This window comes from Anastrepha ludens, chromosome 3 (assembly GCF_028408465.1).
Source record: "Anastrepha ludens isolate Willacy chromosome 3, idAnaLude1.1, whole genome shotgun sequence".
NCBI classification, from domain to species: Eukaryota; Metazoa; Arthropoda; class Insecta; order Diptera; family Tephritidae; genus Anastrepha; species Anastrepha ludens.
In genome coordinates, this window is record NC_071499.1 from 31,226,967 (window position 1) to 31,233,660 (window position 6,694).

A 6,694-nucleotide genomic window follows, 5' to 3' on the forward strand; every position below is an offset into this window, starting at 1 on the left:
AAAATGTTTGTGTATCGCAGTATAAAACATTACAATGATACTGGTAGCATTGCAAAACGCTATGGAGGTGGACCAAAAAAAACCGCAACAACGCCAGAAATGGTTCGAAAAGTGAGGGCTCGACTTGAACGATATCCACGTCGAAGTGGAAGAAAAATGGCCAAAGAACTGAAAATATCGCAAGACAGCATTCGACGCCTATTCAAAAATGAGCTCACACCATCTTTCAACCCAGCAAAAAAAAAGTTCGGTGCGAAAGAGCAAAGGAGTTGTTGCACTTGCACGAACGTGGCGAATTTCTTAACATTGTGTTTTCTGACCGAGCGCTCATACGAGAATTTGAGCCTACGTATGGCCCCTCGAAGCAATTTCCCATCGCAAGTAATGGTTTGGGCCGCAGTGACCGCTGATGGACGCTCTCCAATCGTTTTTATCGAGCCTGGTGTCAAAGTGAATGCGACTTATTATCGGGAAAATGTTTTAGAAGCTGCTTTAGAGCCGTGGACACGCAAACATTTCGGTCGTAGACCATGGACGTTCCAACAGGACTCGGCACCGTCTCATAAAGCTCGTGTGAACCAAGAATGGTTAAAAAATCACTTTTCCACACTTCATTTCGTCCACACAATGGCTTTCGATAGACTATTCCATCTGGTGAATTTTGGAGAGCAAGGTGAGGACTAAAAAATATGCCAGTATGGCTGAAAAAAGCGATTATACGAGAATGGGCCAAAATACCTCAAGATCACATTCGTGCAGCATGCAACTCATTTTTTGACCGCTTGAAGGCTATAGTCAAGCCAACAGGTGGTCATATCGAGCTAAAGTGAATATATGTTAAAATTGTAATCATTTTTGAACAATTTTGTCTTTGAAAGCAATAAAAACTATATTAATTTCCCAAAAAAAATTTATTTTGTTTTGAATAGGTAACACTTCATATCGTTCACCCTGTATATAATTATTGTATTAAATGTTATTTATCGAAACTATTGAAACACATAATTTGAACATTGAAAACATTAAGATATATTTTAGTTTAATTATAGCACATTTTTTTATTACGCTTCTTTTGAAAATAAAATATCTCCACTTTAATAAAATTCTGCATTTATTGAATATTTTTGTTTTTCATGGTAGGTAGCAAAACAGTTGCCCAAATGTAACGCAACTTGGCAACTTTTACACATCAAATTTGTGATCTCATTTGATGTGGGTATCATACGTGACATCTTCTTCTTTTACGTTTATTAATTGGATAAATTGGAATCGAATCACACGGTAAAAGCTTCTTCGCACTTCAGTAACAAAACTGAATCTGCAGGTTCTGCATCATTTTCACTTGTCTCTTCTAAGTAACAATCGTCGAAATCGTCAGAAGCATCAGAAAGCATATCAGCATAATTATCTTCTAAATTGTTATCTCCTTCTTAATCCATCATCAGGGAATATTTTTACAACGTTACTACCTAAAATTATACACTGAACTTTAATGTGACGCTCTGAAAGACTTTGCAAACGACTTTCCAATAGTACCACGCTGAGGTCATCAGCAAATAACCACATTGGTGTTACCGGACGTGATAATGTTAAGACTAAAACTCCGCCCGTCCCCCTGATGTTACAAGCTATATTTTTTCCATGAGTTTATTTGATTCAAAATTAGCAGCCAGCCCAAATTAGGTTAGGTTAGGTTTGGCAGTCGCATCGCACATAGAGACCACTTAGACCACGAAATGGGTCCGTTGTGAGCCGCGGGGGCTGGGCTAGATTTCCCTCTCCATATTGAACCATCCTGAGCTTTTGACAAAGCATAAAAGGTTGTTGATTTACTAAAGCGTATAGATTATCTATATATATCTATATATATATAAGAAGTAGGATTTTAAAAATCGGTTCCTGCTTCTGGCTAGAGCTGGGCATGTGCAGAAAAGGTGTTGAATTGTTTCCAATTCCTCCTCATTTCTGCAACTACGAGAGAAGTCAAGCGTGAAGTCAAACGCCTAATCTCCTTGCATGATTTTCTATGAGACAATGTCCTGTGAGAGCCCTACTAAGTCCTGATTTGAAGTCTACTCAATTTTATAATACTCTTGGACAGACGTAGATTTAGCCTTGGCCATGTTTGCCTGACAATTTCACAGGTGTTAACGCTAGTCCATCTTTGATTAGCAGAACTGATTAGTGCGTCCTTAATAAGAAGCTTACAAGTTGCGAGAGGCCAAATTAGAGTTTACTAAAATGTGCACGGGTATACAAAATACGGTCCGGGCCGAATTTAGCCGTCCTTACTTGCCCGTCAAGACTACTTATATATTTATTTATTTTAAATAAATTTCCTCTTCTATCGGAGGATTTATAATTTTTGAAATGAAATAGAGTGCGTAAAGATCAAAATAAAGATTTCTATCATTCAAAATCATTTAACCATTTTTTTATTGTATTTAGTAAAAAAGTTATTCAAAAACAAAATTGGATGATTAATTTTACATTTTGTAGAAACTGACATTAAAACTTTATATATGCATATACAAACTCCTCAAATCGAGACTACTAAACAGACAATGCAAATTGATTCTATACAAAGCCATCATTAGACCAGTCTTATGCTATGGCCTGAATCGTGGACGCTAATTGAAGCAGATAAAGTAAAACTGCACACCTTCGAACGAAAAATACTCAGAAAATTTGTAAGAGGAATCAAAGATCACGGCGAGTGGCGTATAAGGTGAAACGACGAGTTAGGCCAGCTTATAAATGGCGGAAATGTTATACGTTTCATCAAAGCGCACCGGTTAAGATGGCTGGGTCATATGACAAGAATGGGTGGTACGGGGGCACAGAAGAAAATTGTAGAAGCCAGTACATTCAACACTAGAGAACACGACCGAGAACAAGATGGGCCGACGAACTAGGGAAGGACATCGACAAACCTGGGATAATGAACTGGAAAAAAGTCGCAAGCGACCGAGATCTATGGAGGCCCTCGTGCAACAGGCCAAAGCACACAAAGAGTTGTAGTGTCAAAAGATGATGATGATATGCATGTATGTACGTATATACATATGTGTGCATGCATCTCCATATCGGATAAAAAGTAGAAAACAAATCATTTGATCATCAAACACATTGCATAATTAATGGCAACTTGTCATCACTGTATAGGTATATTTGAGAAAATATCATCCATCCTCATTTATTTACAGAGCAGTGAACTCAGTAGTGAAAAGGCAGAAATATTTCAACAATAGAAAGAAAAATTGTAGAACCAATTTCGACCAACAAATTTAACACAATTAATTACGTATGTGCATATATGTATTAATAAGAGTATAAACTTATCAATTACATACTTGTTTGTTAAAAAATAACAGTTTCACTCTCATTCCTGACTTAGAGGTGAGATGATGTCATAGTAACTTAGAAAATTAATTTCATCATCAAAGAATTCCATCGAAAACGGTATATATATGTACATATATGTGCACATATATATATAAAAAAATACCTTACCCTATAGGAAAAATTTAAGTTAGTAAAATAAAAGGGAATCTTTTCGTGCGCAGAATTTCGGTCGAAGAGCAAAGAGCCTGCTGAGATTAACTTACTCCCATGCTATTTTAAACCTGACACAAAGACTTTTACAAATATGTAAGTACTTACCATATTTCTAACCAGGCCGTCTTTCACAGTAGAAATCCGTACTGTTGAAATTGCGACATTTTATTATTGTATCCATATGCAATATGGCTGAGAAAGGGAGTTCGAGCCAAGATAATCCGCCTCATCAAAACCCTCTACGAGAACTCCGAACTGGCAGCGCTTCACAAGGCGAATCAGCGATCCATTCACTACCAATGCAGGCGTAAGGCAGGCCTCCTCTCTCACAAACTCTCTGACATGCAAGCGAAAGCGGACAAACTAGTCGTGCTGGCAGACACTGTTGGAGTGGAAGTCAAGATTGGCAAGACAAAGGCTATGAGAGTTAACCACAACATCGCAAGGCAGATATTGGTTGGCGGATGTCCAGTGGAATTCGTCGAAAGCGTCCGCTACCTCGGCTGCATCATCATGGCAGATGGTGGAGCAGATGAATATGTCAACTGCAGGCTAAACACAGCAAGGGCGCCATTCGGGCGAATCTCCAGGCGCACTAAACTACGTATATTCGGTTCTAGCATCATCACACAGAGGCTACAATCCTTCATCAACAAATGCCTTCGCATCAACTGCAGAATATTCTGGCCAAACGCCTTCAGTAAGGACGCACTGTGAAGATTGACTATGCCGAGGAACCCATCCTTAGGCAAATCAAACGCAGAAAGTGGCGATGGATAGATCACACATTGAGAAAGCCACCAGATAGCATCACGAGAAGGGCACTGGACTGGAACCCGCAAGGGATGGTGCAAAAACAACAGCACAGAACCGTGTACGATGGAAGAGTCTTGTCGAGGTCCTACACTCCCGAGACGAGTGGACAAGAAAAAAATTTCTATCTACAGTACATCCTCTATTTCAAAACAAGAAAACAGTAATTTTTTTAATTAGAAACAACCAGCGGATATTTTGTCGAAAAAGTTTATTAATAATCTATATATTCGCCCTCTTCTCCAATTCATCGAACGAGCTATTTGTGGCCTGTTTAGAAATGTTGCTTAAGGTGGTGATCATAGCGGCTTGAAATGCTTTGGTTCATGGTGATAATTGAGATCTGGTGAATACGAATTTTTATTTTTACCAAAAAATCTCTCATCAATAAGAATTATCAATATCTCGATATTTAGGCTAAATATGGCACTAATCAGTTCAAGGCGGTTCTCTAAATCCGCCAATGAGTTTTACATGCATTTTCTTATTATTTTTGATAATATCGCGCCCATTTGGAAGTAATAGAATTCCCTGCAGGGTGGATGTCAAAATATAAGAAAGTATGTGGATATAACCATTCACATTTACATATACATATGCATATGTACATATGTATGTGTGTGTATCAGTCTTGCGGAATGCGAATAAAAATATGAAGTCAACAAGCCTCAAGACCTTTTTTTGCTGTTTTTGCTATTTTTGCTGTTAGCGATAACAAATATCTAAGCACCCACGTCAGCCTTCGTACTTACATATATCTATATTTTGTATAATACCTAGTAAGCACGTAGAGCACAAAAAGACGTTACCTAATTTAAAATAATTGATATATGTTTATACTTTTAAAAGCTTGTTTTTATTTTTTTATTTATTCTTACATACAAACAAACTTCAGTAATGCGTCACAATACATGCATACATACATAGTTGATAAAAAATAAAAAAAGTACACGTATGTACATTTGATATGGATGCATGTGCATACATACCTACATATATATGTATGTATGTATATCGTATCGGATTTAAAGTATTTTGTATACCTACACATACTGATGTATGAATGTATTCTTATGTACTTGTTTGGCGTTTTTTGAATTTTATCATACAGCAGTTAATTAAAGTATAAATGTATAAGTGTGTGGTGTTCAGCGTATATGCCTCTATATGTAGGTATCTGTGTTGTAGCTTTTACGGTATAAAACATTGCTGTTTTTAAAGCCTGTTTACTCTGTTATTATTGTTTTTCTTTTGTTGCTCTTGCTGCCGTTACCATTTGTTTATGTATTAAAACAATTGCTGACATTGAGTTTTCGCCCAAATTAAGCCAACAAAGCGCTACAGATTTCCCCATTCGCACTGATGCGATTGATCGCCAACTCGCTTGATCGCTTTTCGTTTTTGCCTTTCTTGTTGATATGTGCGAGTACTAAGTGCTTTTTTATTGTTGTTCAATTCATCAACAGTGGTCACAATAACATACATATATGTATGTAAGTATGTGTGTAGAGATGTGTAATTTGCTTATGTACACGAGTGTGTGCGTAAATACGCATACATTCATATGAAAGCATACTTGTCATATGTTTGTTCATCAGTTTGCTTTTGACGTTATGTTGACGATTTTTGGCCTAAAATGGCAACACTTTCCGTTCGTTATGATTGTACATGCATACACATATGTATGTCTATATGTATGCATGAGAGTACTTTGTCCAATTTTTTGGTGCGGATTTTAATGAGTAGCTTATAACAATTTTACACACTCACTTCAATGTACCTCCATATCTCCATAAGTACACACATATGTACATATATATACATATATATGTGTAAGCTAGAAACAGTTATTTTCCAAATACGATTTGCACATACTAACGATTACTATGCATATATTGACTTACATAAGTATATACATGCGCATATATTTACCAATTGCTAGTTTAAAATTTACCCACAAAAACCGAGTGCACAGAAATAACTCATTAAATGTGACAGACTCTTAGAGAAAATGGAGCGAGACGACTTTCCCAATGAAATCCTGCCAATTCCATTCGGAGACTTTGTAACAGTTCCTAATTTTTCCCGTAAGTGTTCTCAACTGACGTTGGGTTGAATGAGTTAATAACTTGCAAACCATTTTGATTTTCGTATGGACGGAATCCATAGAAGAGCATTTTTTCTCAGAACACTAAGAGTACTTTTTAGGAATGCATATTCACAGAGAAAGCATTCGGCTGATCCCAATTCCGATTTTTTTAAATATTCACAAACGTCGCTGGACATCTAGATGTTTTAGGCCAGGCACTAAGAAAAATTAAAT